Here is a 15,462-nt window from a genome sequence, read left to right as displayed (position 1 = left end):
AAAAATAAATGAATAAGATAAAGGTATTGTGTCCATCTACAACTAAAAAATATATTTAAAAAAGGGGGAATCCAGGGCTGGGATTGTGGCTCAGTGGTTGAGCACTCGCTTCTCACGTGCGAGGCCCTGGGTCCCACGCTCAGCACCACATAAAACAAATAAATAAGTTAACAAACAAACAAATAAAGGTATTGTGTCAAACTACAACTAATAAATAAATATTTAAATATTTAAAGGGAGGGAAATCTCAGATGCACGCCCCCCCCACCCCCGCCCCGCCCCTGACAATCAGCAGCAGGCCCAGGGTCAGGGGCCTGACAATAGGTACCCCGAGGGGGAATTAAAAGCAGGAACTTGAATGTTTTGAAAATAGTTTTCACTTAATTTAAGATTATGGCAACACTTTATACCTCACCAACTGAGTGTGAAGATGTGCATTTCACAGTTCCCCCAAGCCTCGTCAACCTTGGATATTATCAGACATTAAACCTATGCCAAGTTAATAGCAGGCAAATGATTTATCGTTGTTAATTTGTGTCTCCTTCGTTCCTAGGGGGCATGAGAATCTTTTAAATGTGCACGGGTCGTTTTGGCTTTTGCGTGAATCCCTGTGATTATTAGTTACTATTGGTTCTTCTTTTAAGAACTTCTTTAAGCTTTTTACAGAACGTTTTACTAATGGGTGGCAGCCTAGCAGCAGATCACGGAGCTCATGCCAGCACATAGTAGCTGCTGAGTAGACACTTATCAGACTAATGAACGGTCAGCAAGGGTCTGGCTGGGACTGCTATGTCCTGTTCTCTTTCTAGTACTGGGGATTGGACCCGGGGGGACTCTACCATGGAATACATACCCCAGCCCTTTTTATTTCTTCTTTTGAGACAGGATCTTGCTAAGTTGCCAAGGCTGGCCTTGAACTTGGGATCCCCCTGCCTCAGCCACATCCCATCCCCCAGGAACCTGGGATTACAGACCAGCACCACCCTGCCCAGCTGTCCTGCCTCTCCCCACTCTGGATTCTGGACTTGTGGAAGCCACCATGGAGGTAGGGCGTGGTGTGATGTGCACTATTCGCCTCTGCCGAATCCTACTCAGCTCAGGTCATGTAGCAAAGGTCCCAGGAAACACCGGGGAAGGGCTGCCTTGCAGAACTGGGAACTATTAAATCCTACTAATGCTTCGTTTGGGCTGTGATCCAACACAAGTTCTGAATCTCACCAGCAGAGAGAGCCCTAAAGTCAGAATGATCTGGAAGTGGTGGAAATACCATGTTCGGAGTTTGGGGCAATCTTGTATCTCAACAATTTTCAATTTCCCACCTAAAAGTTTTCCTCACAAATTTAAATAGCCACAAAGAATGCAACTGGAAGGTTGGGGTAAATATTAATATTTTAAAATAACTATTTTGTTACCCTTGGATATGTGTTCAGTGAAATCTAGATGCATAGCAATTTAATTCCCACCATTTAAAACTATCTAAGTTTGGGGCTGGGGATGTGGCTCAAGTGGTAGCGCGCTCGCCTGGCATGCGTGCGGCCCGGGTTCGATCCTCAGCACCACATACAAACAACGATGTTGTGTCTGCCAAGAAATGGAAAATAAATATTAAAAAATTAAAAAAAAAAAACAACTATCTAAGTTCTTTAACCATCTCCCTTTTTTTCATAAATCTGTCTTTCCATCCACTTCCCTCATAAAATTTTACCCTAATATACATTACATTTGAAAGTCTTATGAATTATCCCCATCATACTTTTAGCAACAAAATATGTTTCTAAGCCAGGCCTGGTGGCACATAATCCCAATGGCTTGGGAGGCTGAGGCAGGAGGATCATGAGTTTAAGGCTAGCCTCAGCAACCTAGTGAGGCCCTGACTCAAAAAGAAAAAAATAAAAAGGACTAAGGGATGTAGCTCTGTGGTAGAGCACTCCTGGGTTCAACCAAGCATCGCCAAAAATAAATAAATAAATAACATATACCTGTTTGAATGTTATAATTTGTAATTTAAGGAAATGGTATCCTATGATCAGAGGTTTCTAAATGCTGAAAGGTTTCTTTGGTTAGAATTTTCACTGCCATTATTAGTAACATATTAGTAATACATTTGGTTAACATATTAGTATTTAGTATATTAGTATACAGTATCCCATGTTAGTAATATATTTGATTAAAACCATATAAATATGTGACAGGTTTTAATAAATAATTGTAATAGTAAGTTTTTATGGGTCCTGCAGGGTGTTTTGGGGTTTATTTTTTTGTTTTGGTCCTGAAGCTCTTAATGAGGTGAATGAAGTTTTTATTTTCCAATCAGTTTCTGAGTCTGTGTGCTGGAATAAGGTGCATTATTACACCAGTTCTGCTTCTCCTTTCGTTATTGTTACAGATGTGGTGGTGAGAAGTGTTTTTTTCACACAGATAAGTTGAAGGGAACAGAAGGTATTTTGGGGGGGTATGGCAGACTGAACTCGGGGGCACTCACCCTCTGAGCCACATCCCTATTTTGCATCTTATTTAGAGACAGGGTCTCACTGAGTTGCTTAGCACCTGGCTTTTGCTGAGGCTGGCTTTGAACTTGCGATCCTCCTGCCTCAGTCTCCTGAGCTGCTGGGATCACAGGCGTGCACCACTGCACCTGGCGGAACAGAAGCTTTTTTACAGCAGTGCCATACAATTTTTTGCACCCTTACATGTCAAAACTCATACCATGATCCACTGTTACCCTGTGTATATACACATTTTTTTTCTTTTTCATTTTTCTCTGTGCTGGGATGGAACCCAGGCACATGCTAAGCGCGTGCTCTGTCACTGAGCTTCACCAACAGCCATTGGCAACACTTTTTGATGATTGGCTGAAGGCCAGTTCTTGCTGCTCCTCTTGGTTGGGTGTGGTTAGCCCAGCATCCATCCTGCTCTCCGGAGACTTCCACTGGTCACGTGTGCCTCCGCCTCTGCCAGCTGCTTCCCTCTGGGAGGAAGCACGTGTGGGCAGAAGTCTGCTGCACTCCTGTCCATTCCACGCCGTGCAAAGAAAGCTCCACAAAATGCTCAAACCCACTTTTCCAGGTCAGGTTTTGTTTAGCGGCAGCCGTACTGTCTCGCACCTGTTGGTTCATAAACCTGTTCGCGCAGACACCTGGCTTCTGTTCAGGTGACCCCTGTGATGTGGTGGGCTGGGCGGCTCTTCCCAGGAAGGCCGGGGTGGTTGGTCTGTGGCACAATCAGGGAGCAGGGACAGAAGTGAGCAGGTGTGCAAGCTGCTGGTGCCGGGGACAACAAGTTGCTTCTGCTAAGGGACTCAAGGCCAGTTCCCACCAGGTCCTGCTGGGTCACCAAAGCCAGGCAGGGACTGACTGGCTGCCACTCTTCCTGTCCTTCCCATATAAACCGTCACAAAAGAGCCTCCGTTCCTTGAGATTCCCGACTCCGATCCTTGACCCCTAAAGGTCCAACTCAGACACAAACTTTCACAGAGAAGGAAAGAGGAGCAGCGAACATCAGGGGAGGCCTCCCGACCAGCATCTCGAGAACCCGGATGGCTTTGCCAGCTCGTGCTCCCCTGCCTCCTCCTCCTTCCTTTTCTTCTCTCCCCTTCCTCCTTTCCTCCTCTTCCTCCTCCTCCTCCCTCTTTTGTCTTTGAAAAAGGCAGGTGGTTGGTGGGGTCGAGAAAAGGATTTCTCCGTGGGCACCAAGAGTCCTGGAGATTCGTACCTTTGGTCCACTCATTCTTCTTAGGATCCTTAGTTTGAGGACATCCAGAGCGACTTAGCAGGACACCATCTCAAAATAAAAGGAGGTCTGGGGATGTAACTCACTGCTAGAGAGCTTGCCTCACGTGCTTGGGACCTGGCGGTCCCTAGTAGTGCCAATAAAAAGAAAGAAAAAGAAATCATTTTAAACCTCCATCTTTGTTTCAGTCAGTTTTTTCCACCCTGTGATCAGAAGACCCAACAAGAACATTCAGAAGAGGGAAGTTCTGCAGGGGCCATGGTTTCAGAGGTCTCAGCCCAGAGAGGGCCGACTCCATCCTTCGGGGCCCAAGGTGAGGCAGAACATCGTGGCAGAGGAGTGTGGGGGAGGCAAGCAGCTCAGGACCTGGCACCAGAAGCAGAGAGAGACCAGGCTCAGCTCAGGACCCACCTCCTGCAGCCACAGCCTCCCTGCCTACAGTTACCTCTGTCATAACAGGAGCTTCTGGGGGACATCTCATACCTAAACCATAGCACTTTATTGTCCTGTGTCTCTGTTCCAGCAGGCAAGTTTGTATTCTATGAAAATTTAAATGGCCAATGATATGTCCACTTGGTGAGACATTAGGCAGCTGTTGAAATTTTATTCATGGAGGTATGAAATAATATTTAGAAACAATATGTCTTGATTTTTTAAGAGGAACAAAGTTGCCCATTAGGATGATGATTATTTAAGAAGAACTCTTATTAGAAAACTCCAGAAAGCTTCACATAAACATGCTCGTCATGGTTCTAGGTGAGGTAATGAAACACTGGGAGATGCACATTCATTCTCTCATTTTATTATCTGAAAACATGGGCTGAGACTCAGCTCAGGGCGGAGCCCTTGTCTGATTGATGCGTGCAAGGTCCTGGTTTCCATTTCCAGCACCGAAAAGAAAAAGTCTTAATAATGGAAAAATAAGGAAAAAAATCATCCGATAGAATCCCCCAAGATCTTCAGCCAGTCTCCCCCTGGTGCAGCAGGTGAGATGGGCTCTGGCTGGTGGACAGGGAAGCTGCTCTCCAGCTCTCACCCGAGGCTACAAGACCATGATGCTGACAGCAATTCTGACACTAACATGCACCTCTCAGACCCATTCCTTGGTGGGTGACACACTAGGCACCTGCCACATCAGCTTGAAGTCTAGTGGCTTCAGCAGTTCAGTGATCAGTGCCTTCAAGACAAGTAGGCATGACTGGGGGAGGAGGCAGGATTCGGAGGGGGAAAGAAGGGGGCATAGTGAGAGATCATGGGCTACAGCGGCACCTCGGGTGACTTCTGGTTGACCCAGGTGCTACTGGTTGCCTGTTCTACCTTCATCTCCACTTCCTTGTCAGGGGGTAAGATCACCAGGGGTTGCTTTGTTTTGCTTTAGAGGGTGGGAAATGATTTCCCAAGGTCTCTTGCAGCCAGGAGTGGCTCCTGGGCATTTTTCTGGGCAGTCAGATGTGGGAGGAAGTTGAAGGGGTGGGGCTTCTAGACAAGCCATTATTTTTCTGATGAAGATGGACAGACTTGTTTGCCACAAGTTTTCTCTTCTTTGTTCTTGCCCCGTCTTGTCTGGACCACAAACACAACGCTGGAGATGCAGCGGCCAGCTTTTGTTCAAGACATGGAAGCCTGAAAAGATAAGCGTATCAGGGTTCCCAGAGAGATGGCCAGCGGAGCAGGTGAGAAGGGGGCTCTAGGAGGAATTGGTTCACTTGAACACGGAGGCTGACCTGTGCCAGAATGGGCGGGTAGGCCCTCTGCCAGCTGAACGGTGGAGACCCACCCAATGGTGGAGCCCAGGAGAGTCCGAGTCAGGGAAGCTGACACTGCAGCCCCGTCTGGGGCCAAAGGCCTGAGCCCCAGGGCCGCCCGGCCAGGTTCCAGAGTTCAAAGCTGAAGAACCTGTAGTTCTGATGCCCAAGGGCAGGAGCAGAGCATCCCTCCTGCTCTGAAAGGGAGAGTGAGAGCAAGAGTCCCTCAGGCTATGACCTGGGTGCTCGTCCCCTCTAAAACTCGGACACTTGGTAACAGAGTTTGGAGCTGGGGCCTGAGGAAGGTGATCAGGATCAGCTGAGGCCTCAGGGCCAGGCCCCCCCTGGTGGCATCTGAACTGGCATGCTTGCTCTGTCTCACCACACGAACCCTGAGCCTTCTCAGGACTCTGCACAGTCCTCGTCAGCAAGAAGGCTCCCGCCAGATGTGACCCCTCAACCTTGAACCTCCACCCCAGAGTTTATTCTTTCTAAATCAGCGAGTCTCTGACATTCAGCTACAGCCACAGAGCAGAGTGAGGTGCCTGACCCGCCTTCTCACTTTCCCACTGGGCACCCAGCTGGTGGGATGGCACCTGCCCACACTAGGGCAGCTCCACCCCACGCGGTCCATCAACGCACACTCATGCTTCTCTGGAAACCCACTGAAGCCGCACCCAGAAACCGCTTCCCAGCCGTCTGGGTGTGTCCCAGTCTAGTCAAGTTGACACCCAAGATTAACCATCATGGTAAAGTTCTGGGAGAAAAGTAAAATCTTGATTCTCATTCTGATGTAAAAGTGAACTTGTGTTAAAGCTTGTATTTAACTCCTGAGGAAAACAGGATCTGGAGTCAAGGGAAGTGGAAAAGAGGCGAAAGTGGCTTTTCCAGGGGTGGCAGAGAGACCTCTGGTCTCTACCTAAAAGGGCAGAATCTGCACATTTGTAGGCTGAAGGCTGTGGAACAGAAGCTGCAGGGAACCTCCCTTCCCGAAACTGTTCCCTCCCGCCCTCCTGCCATGTGGCCACCTGGAGCTTGTGTCATGGCAGTGGGACAAAGTAGAAGCCCAGGCCTCAGCCAGAGGGAAGGCAGGAAGGGAAAGTGGGGAGAGCCCAGAAGGGACCCACACTGGCCCCCACCTGGAGCCGAACTGCTGTCTCTAGTCCTGAGTCTCAGGATCTCCTGGGAAATACCACCCCCAGGGAAAAAAGGAGAGCCACAGGCCCAGAGGACTTCCCTTACCTACAACTGTTCCCCTGCTACCTCTGCCCCCACCCTAATGAGCCCACCACCAGGACCTAGGACCTGGCCCCGATAGACCCTATAAAACCCAGACCCTGGTTGTAGCCCAGCGCCATTTTCTCCTTGAAAATGTGCCCCTCTATTGTTTAATTAGCATCACGGATCCCTTGAGGTCTATCTCCATTTCTTTCTCTTTCTGTTTTCTCCCTCATTTGCTTTCATTTTGTGCCAAACCTGGGAGTTCAGGGCTCTTTACCCCTCCCGTCCTAACAAACCTCTACCACTTTTTCATATTTCTCTCCTACTTCTCTCTCTCTCTCTCTCCACCTTATACTCAAAGGTTAATGACAGTCATGTTTAAATGGCCGATGAGACCTGGAAAGTGACCGTTGATCATCCAGCAGTTCTGTGGCTCTCTGAGGCCGGGGAAGCCCCAAGCCATGATTAGCATGGCTGAATTCCCAGATGGACTGTCCCCTCCCCTTTCTACATTACACTCAAAGAAGGAGGACCTTCCTGCTCTCCATGTCCACTATAGCTCAACAGTGGCCAGGACACAACCTGAAATCAACCCCAGTCCTGGGATAGATCTTTGCTGCCTTGCTGCCACGGAGATAGACCAAGGACCCATATCGGGTCCTTTGTGGTGTTGGAGGCATCCTCCTTCTAACCCTGTCTGCTCCAGTTCCTTCCTTCCCTCTGGATTCAGACCTCCGGGTCAGAGGCTGCCTTCCGCCATTTTGTTCCTGTATGCAACACCACCCTTCTCATTCTTCAGGGCGGTCACATCCCTTCCAGTCTCCCTTCAGAGGTGCCCTGCCCAAGACCCTGGCCTTCTGGCTCATCTGGACCTGAGGGGGTCTTCCACCAATGGGGTTTCAGGGGGGAACGCCCTCTCATTCTCCAGTGGAACTCTGTCCAGGACGGGAGTCATCAAGGGACATGTCGATGTAGCCCATACCCTGGTCAAACTGTCCCACATGGGGGCAAACAGTCATCCTAGGGGATCCCCCTTAGGTTGTCTCATTAAAATAAATTGTACCCAGATCTGGCCACAGTCTAAATTAGATCACCTAAGTCGATAGCCCAAATTCAGAATTTGGAACCTCTGACCCCCCAATCCTCCAAGACTTAGACAATTCCTCCAATGAAATGGCAAATGGCCTGAGGTTCCTTACCTCCAAGCTTGCTTTTACCTCTGCTCAAAGCCCTCATTATGCCAACCTGGCTCTGCTTACAATTAATCCTTGCTGACTCCCATTTCCTGAAACCCCCGAGATCAAGTCCTGACCCCCATCCCTCCTCCTCATTTATTGCCTTCGAAATAGCAGATGAACCCCCACCTTACAAAACCAAGGGGCCTTCTGCCCCCTCATCTCAGCCCCCTCCCCAAGCCCTGAATCCCCACTCCCCATATCTCCACCTCCCACCACATGGCCTGAAACTCTTCTTCCAAAGCACGTTTCCCCTTTGGAAAGTAGCCGAGACTGTGGGGTCCATGTTCCCTTTTCTATGAACAGATATTTCAAAATGGAGGGCAGATTTGGCTCATTTTCTGAAAATTCTACTAAGTTTAGGAAGGATTCATATGTCTGACTCAGGCCTATCACCTTACTTGGGCAGATGTTCACTATATTCTCACTTCCACCTTGACCCCAGTGAACATGCCCATATTTGGCAAGCTGATCTCCTCCATGCTGACCTTCTCCATACCCCAAACTCTTCACCCGGCAAGGGAAAAAAAAACAACAGAAAAATCTGTCTCAATTAGAGTAAAACTACTGCTCATCTGTCCTAGTTCAGGAATACAAATTATTTATTTTCTCTAGTGGGGATATCACCCAGAGCACCAACAGGCTTGCCTCCCACTTCAAATCGAGGAGAATAATATGAAATCGTGGTCTTATGAGTATGAGGACCCAAAGGACAAAGGGAAAATGTAACTTTAAGGGCACAACTAGCTGGCAAATGTCCTCTCTTAAATTAAAATAGTTTTCAAGAAGTTAATTGGTGCCAGGCCTAGTGGCACATACCTATAATCCCAGTGGCTCAGGAGGCTGAGTCAGGAGGATCACGAGTTCAAAGCCAGCCTCAGGAGTAGTGAGGCACTAAGCAACTCAGTGAGACTCTGTCTCTAAATAAAATTCAAAATAGGGCTGGGGATGTGGCTCAGTGTTTGAGTTCCATGAGTTCAATTCCTGGTCCAAAAAAAAAAAAAAAAAAAGAAGTTATTTAGTATCCTCCATTCTGACTGAGGCTCCAGACAGAGGTCATGGAAGGAAAGGAAGAAACTGCTGACCCCTGGAGGCCCCGGGATGGGGAGCTGTCCCAAAGTCAAAGAGACAGTTTTCTTGGCACAGGTACCCATGTTGTGTTCTCCTTCACTTGTCCTCCCAAGTAATAGTAGGGGATGGCTTAATCACAGTTGAGATAAAGGAGATGCCTAATGATATTCTGCATCCAACCTGGCTTTCTTATCAACTGGGGAAAAAAACTGGTCTCTGGAGGAAACATACACTACAGGACCACACCTTAAGAGGCTGACTTTATAAAGGAAAAAATATGGTTAACATGCCCAATGAATGAGGTTTTGCCTCTCAAGCTCAGAAGAGCAGCTTCCCTCCCTTACCTTCTGCCAGATCACTCTCTGTCCAAGGCTTGCATTGAAATGTAAATTGCAGAGGCCGGCAGGGCTTGCAGAGAACTGATGTGGGGCTGAAGGAAAAAGTGTGTCACTTTTAAATCCAAGCCTCCTGTGGCTGGTTATCTTGCCACCCTGCTTTCTTAACAATATCCAATACAGCATAGGGAGGGAAAATGGAATGATCAAGTCTTCTTTACCTAAGGATTTTAGTGCTGTCTCATTCTTTCACTCTAATGTTAGCCAAAAAGTAAACTCTAATAAAGATGTTTTATATGCTCCTTTATTAGAGTAATCAATGACCATGTCATTTTTTTAGAACTCTTCATTTTTTTTAGAATTTTTTTTTTCATTGGTTGTTCAAAACATTACAAAGCTCTTGACATATCATATTTCATACATTAGATTCAAGTTGGTTATGAACTCCCAATTTTACCCCAAATACAGATTGCAGAATCACATCGGTTACACATCCACATTTTTACATAATGCCCTATTAGTAACTGTTGTATTCTGCTACCTTTCCTATTTAGAATTTTTTTAATTCCATATTTTCAAGCTCATGGTTTTATGATGAATTCACATTGGATCTTGTGTGCCTAGATTAAAATATTTTCCTAATCAGTCTTATTTTATCTAACTATAGAGGTTTTTACACTCTGTCTTTGTTCAGGGGCCAATTTTTAAGGGTTGCCAGAAGCCAAGTGCCAATGTCTCGGCTTGGCACAGAATCACGATCCACCACACAGCTTTGTAGGTTCAAACAGCAATTCTTTATTCCCGATCTCACACCAGCCTCCACACACGTTCAGGGGCAATTCCAATATGTCCGATCCCCAATCCTACTCCACGAGGCTTTTTTCAAATCCCATTTGAATCTCACGAGAACTCAACGGGAACAAGCAGCAGGAACACCCTAATCCCAGCAGCAATAATCTTCAACCTCAACTTCCCTAAAACCCATATTCTTAAACCGGGAACACCCTAAACCCAAGGACCGGGATACTTCCTCAAACCTGCAGGATACTTCCTCAAACCTGGATCCACCCTCGATCACCTTGAGCAGGGTCATTTTACTAAAGCACACAAGCAAGGTCGCAGCAAATTTCCAAGGCAAGTCCATTTAACATGGGGTACACTGGCAAGGATTACGATGCGTCATACCTACTTGGTAATGGCCCTCAGCAAAGGGTTAGCTCTCAAATACGTTAGGAAAATTTCCTCTTTCAACGGATACAAGATCTCTGTCTCCTGTCTGTTTTGTGTATGTGTGCACACCTGCGTAATGTATTGTTGTGTCTACATGTGTGCTTGTGTCCATGTGTCATGTACATGGTATCAAATTTGGTATATAGATAAATGCTACATATAAAATCAAGTACTCTTAACTTCTCAAATTCCATAAGGTAATATATTTAAACATTAAATGTGTTTTTATAGATTGGTAAATGGAAAAAGGTTTTAGATTGCTTTGTATCTGTGTCTTTACTGAAACAAGATTACTGAGGGTTATGATTCTAGCTTTGCACTTCTCCGGGGTGAGCTGCAAGACCTGTGGGCCTGCTCCTTGACTTCCCTCACAGGATGGCCCCCAAACACCGATCTTCACCCAGGTCTCAAATGTAGAAACCCAAACTGCCCCCTGCCCCAAGGCAGGTAGATTCATCAGCCTCTCTGGGCTTGTGGAAGGGTGAAAAAGAACACGAAGAAGCAATTGAACTCATTGATGAAATAGACTTAACCAACAAGCCAATGAGGTGATATTGAAAGTAGAACAGAAATATAACAAACTCTGCCAAGCATTTTTTTTTCCAGAGGAAATCATAAAAATCACAGATTTGGGGGTAACAACATTTATCCACCATCCACAAGTGTCTGCACTGCTTGGGGAGGAAGATGAAGAGGCACTGCATTATTTGACCAGAGATGAGTGACAGATTTGAAGATATCAAATCAGGTTACAGAATAGATTTTTATTTTTATGAAAATCCTTACTTCAAAAATAAAGTTCTCTCCAAAGAATTTCATCTGAAAGAGAGTGGTGATCCATCTTCAAAGTCCACTGAAATTAAGTGGCAATCTGGAAAGGATTTGGTGAAATCTTCAAGCCAAATGCAGAATCAAGCCATGAGGACGAGGCAACATGAAGAACCAGAGAGCTGCTTTTCCTGACCACTCTGAGGCAGGTGCAGACGAATTAGGAGAGGTGACCAAATCCATTGCAGCACTACTTGGTTCCTGATGTGGATGATGAAGAAGGGGGAGGAGAAAAAGAAAAAGAAGATGATGATGGTGATAAAGCAGGAGTAGAAGATATTGATGCAGAAGAGAATGAGGATGAAGGTGAGGAAGATGAAGATGATGATGAAGGGGAGGAAGGAGAGGAGGAGGAAGGAGAAGATGACCAATTGAACATTGATGGATTCCAACCTTTTTTCTTTCTTTCTTTTTTAAAATTCAGTCCCTGGGGGCAAGTTGCAGTCTTTTCCTTCCCTCCCCCCTTGTGCTCAGTTGCCCTGTTCTTGAGGTCTCTTTTCTCAAACCGTGTATCTCAACTTCTTTGGGGGGGGGGGAAATACCTTGAGCAAAGTACAATGGGAAAAGAATCTCTACACCCTTCTGTTCTAAATTCATTTTTATCCCTTCCTGTCTCAAAACAAAAACCTTTATGGAGTCCACAGCACCGTGCTCTGTGGGAAAGAAGCCCTCTGCTCCCTTCTGTGCTGGAAGCTGGAGGGGGCTGGGCCCTGTGGAGTGCATAGAATTCTAGCTTTTCCCTCCTTTCTTTATATATTGGGCTCAGAGATTACACTGTGTCTCTATGTGAATATGGACAGTTAGCATTTAACAACATGTATTTTCTACTTTTTTGTTTTAAAAAAAACACTTGGGGCTGGGTTTGTGGCTCAGTGGTAGAGTGCTTGCCTCACATGTGTGAAGCACTGGGTTCAATTCTCAGCACTGCATGTAAATAAATGAATAAAAATAAAAATGTATTATTTTTAATAAATTTAAAATTTAAAAATTATTTTAAAAATTTAAAAACACTTAAAAATATTGGTTAAAGTTTAGCAAAGGGTGGGTTTGAGATGTTTTGGTGGGATAAGTGGGCTTTGTGACAATATGGCTTCTTCTTTGGCATGTTTAATTGTGATGTTTAATGGACATACTACCTGTTTAAGATGACACTTTTAAAATAAAATCCTCTTCTAATGATGACTTGAGCCTGCCACTCAATGGGAAAACCAGCAGAACTTCTGGGATCTTATTTGGAATTGACCTCTCTCTCTCTCTCTTTTTTTTTTGGTGGTGCTAGGGATTGAACCCAGGGCCTTGTGCATGTGAGGCAAGCACTCTACCAACTGAGCTATATCCCTAGCCAAAGACTTGTCCTTCTCTATTGTAATTTTGTTTATTTTTAAATTTTCTTTTTTTTTCACTGTAAAGGAAAGATGATGCTCAGTTTTAAACATTAAAAGTGTACAAGTTGCTTTGTTACAATATAAAAAAAACTAAATGTGTACACACATACACACACACAAAAGATTCTATCAGGTGTAATTTATATATAAACAGTATGAGAGTTTTCAGTTGGGTTTCAATTAAGGTACTATAAAAACATAAAAATGTTTCATCTTATTAAAGTGGAAAAATTTGTCTCAACTCAGAAATTTTATAAGGGTTGTTTCATAATGTGAATTATGAAAAAGAATCAACAGCTAGGAAAGAGATATAAAAAGATTGTAGGTTCAGAAATATATTTTAATATGGAAAATAGAAGAAAAAATTCTGGATGTGAAAGTCTTTGTGTGGTAAAGTAAAAAGTTATAGAATGTCTAAGTAAGTTGCAGAAGGTTTGTGGAGGGAAAATGTCAAAGAGTTTGTGTGTAACTAAGTTGATTGTATATAAATAGCACAATCAGTTAAAGTTATTCAAGGTTTTCTCCTGGGTCAAATATTAATGTACTAATTAATATAAAAAAGTTTAATCCTCTATGGGTTGAAATAACAAAGCTTTCTTTAAACATTAATCTGTTTTTATCAAGATAATCTCTTATTTCTGTTAAGTTTTATTCTTTAGAAAAACTAGTCTTGAAGGAATTAGGGTTTGTACAAGGGTTAAACAACAACTGTTATTTTAGAGTATTACACTACCTTACAGAGTCTAAACTTTTACTTAAAAGCTAAACTTGATTAATATAAGAACATCAGTGCAATCATGGGACTGTTAATAGCTTCTTTGTGATATCTTCAAAGTAAAAAGTCATTAACACATAAGGTTTAAAAGAGAACTTTTACCAAGCTGGTATTCTTCAAACTAAAGTTTAAAGTAAGGTTTGGGACTATAAAATTACGTTTCTTGGTTTATAACTATTATACAAACTCAATATGTTTTTGTTCTTGTTAATTTCATTTTGATTTTCCTTGTAAACTTTAACTGTTGTCTGTTAGTGCCTTACAGAAGTACAACTTCTAATGTAACAACCTGAGCTAATTTGAGTTAATAGGCCATCACCTACAGGATGATGTATGGCTAAATCCAGTACTAATACTGACTCCAATTAAATAGAAGCTGTAAATAACCATAAATTTATAGACATTAAAGTTAAAATCTAGTACTTTTACTTTAAGACTGGTGAAACTGGCTTATTGGATGTTTAAGACCAAAACATGGAAACTAAAGGTAAGAAAGTAAAAGGGCCAAGAAAGAAAATAGTCAATATTTGGCTCTTACCCTCTGAGTCAGCTTAAACTCAGGGAACAAGGGGACTTCTCTAAGGCTTTTGTAATTCTGGGCCACATCACCTCCTGATCTGGGGATCACTGAGACCCTAGAAAACAGAAAGTTGAAACCGTGCACATGCTACAAAGAAGAGGTTTGTTGAAGAGGAAGATGTCCCTGATGCTTCCAAAGGGAGGCAACATGGTCAAGGAGACCTGACCCATCCTGGAAAATGGCACTAAAGGAGCTAAGAGACTACTTTCAAGTTCCCAAGAGTGATGCCCTGAGGGAACTTAGCTGACTCTTAACAATAGACAGGAGCAAGGTCAATTTGACCAGCCTGGTCTTAAAAACCTAGTAAAAACAGTTATAACCAAAGCACCGCCATACTTTGGCATTAAAAAGAAAATACAATAGTTCTCTTAATGGAAATTAAGATGTACCCTTGTCAGCCCCACAGCCCTGGTGCCCCTCAAATTCTGAGGTATTTTCCTTTGTGAGGCTCATATTTAACACTGTCTACCAAAAATCAGACTGGCCTCTGTACCTTGGCCTTCCTTACTTCTCAAATTGATGTTTTACCTAACAACCAAAGTTTGCCCATCCTGATAATGGTGCACACCAGACACAAGACAGCCTTCAGTTTATTCCCTTACTCACAGGACTTCAGATATCCACATGGATATCTCTGGCGCAGGAGCAGCAGGATCGCCTTCTGCTGAACAAGGTGACCTCTGCCTCTTCCTAGGGGGAAGAATGTTGCTTCTATATCAATCAATCAGGACTGGTAAGGGATAAGGTTAAACAACTACAGGACTGACTGGAGCAGCAGAGAAGAGACCTAGCTGGTACCTGGTGGTCCTATTGGGGGATCTAAAATGATGGACTTCCTGGTTACTTCCTGCATGTCCCCCTTAATTTTCATCTTTTTCATAATAACCTTTCTTCCCTATATTCTTAACTTTATACAGAAACAGCTTCTTGACAGGGTGACTTGTTTAGGCTCAGAGGCCTCCCAAGAACACATCAAAGCTATTCTCCTCCTGCACTTGAAACTTGACCATCCTGAGCCCCACAAGGAAGAAATCACCCAAGATGACGTCAAGTTTCCCTCCCTTTACACCCCCTCCCTCTACACCCCTGTGTCTCAGGCCACAACTGCAGGAAACTTATGGGAACCCTCCTCGCCTCTGTGTTCTCTTCCATATCTCTGATAGGGGATCCCATACTCCTTCCCCTTTCAGAAGGAAGTAGCTAGATATGATGACATTGCCCCAGCTCATTATACAACTTTCAGAGTCTGGAATGAAGGCTGTAGAAAATAGGTTGCAGGGAACTTCCTTTATCCACAACTGTTCCCCTCCCCACCAGCCTGTCATGTG

General features: G+C 44.5%; 1 pseudogene; it reads left to right on the top strand.

The window, feature by feature from the left end:
- Positions 1 to 10,941: 10,941 nt before the first annotated feature.
- Positions 10,942 to 14,828, top strand: LOC113175514 (protein SET-like; annotated as a pseudogene).
- Positions 14,829 to 15,462: the final 634 nt, after the last annotated feature.

Source organism: Urocitellus parryii, chromosome 3 (assembly GCF_045843805.1).
Source record: "Urocitellus parryii isolate mUroPar1 chromosome 3, mUroPar1.hap1, whole genome shotgun sequence".
NCBI lineage: Eukaryota > Metazoa > Chordata > Mammalia > Rodentia > Sciuridae > Urocitellus > Urocitellus parryii.
This window is presented reverse-complemented; position numbering and strand designations above follow the sequence as displayed.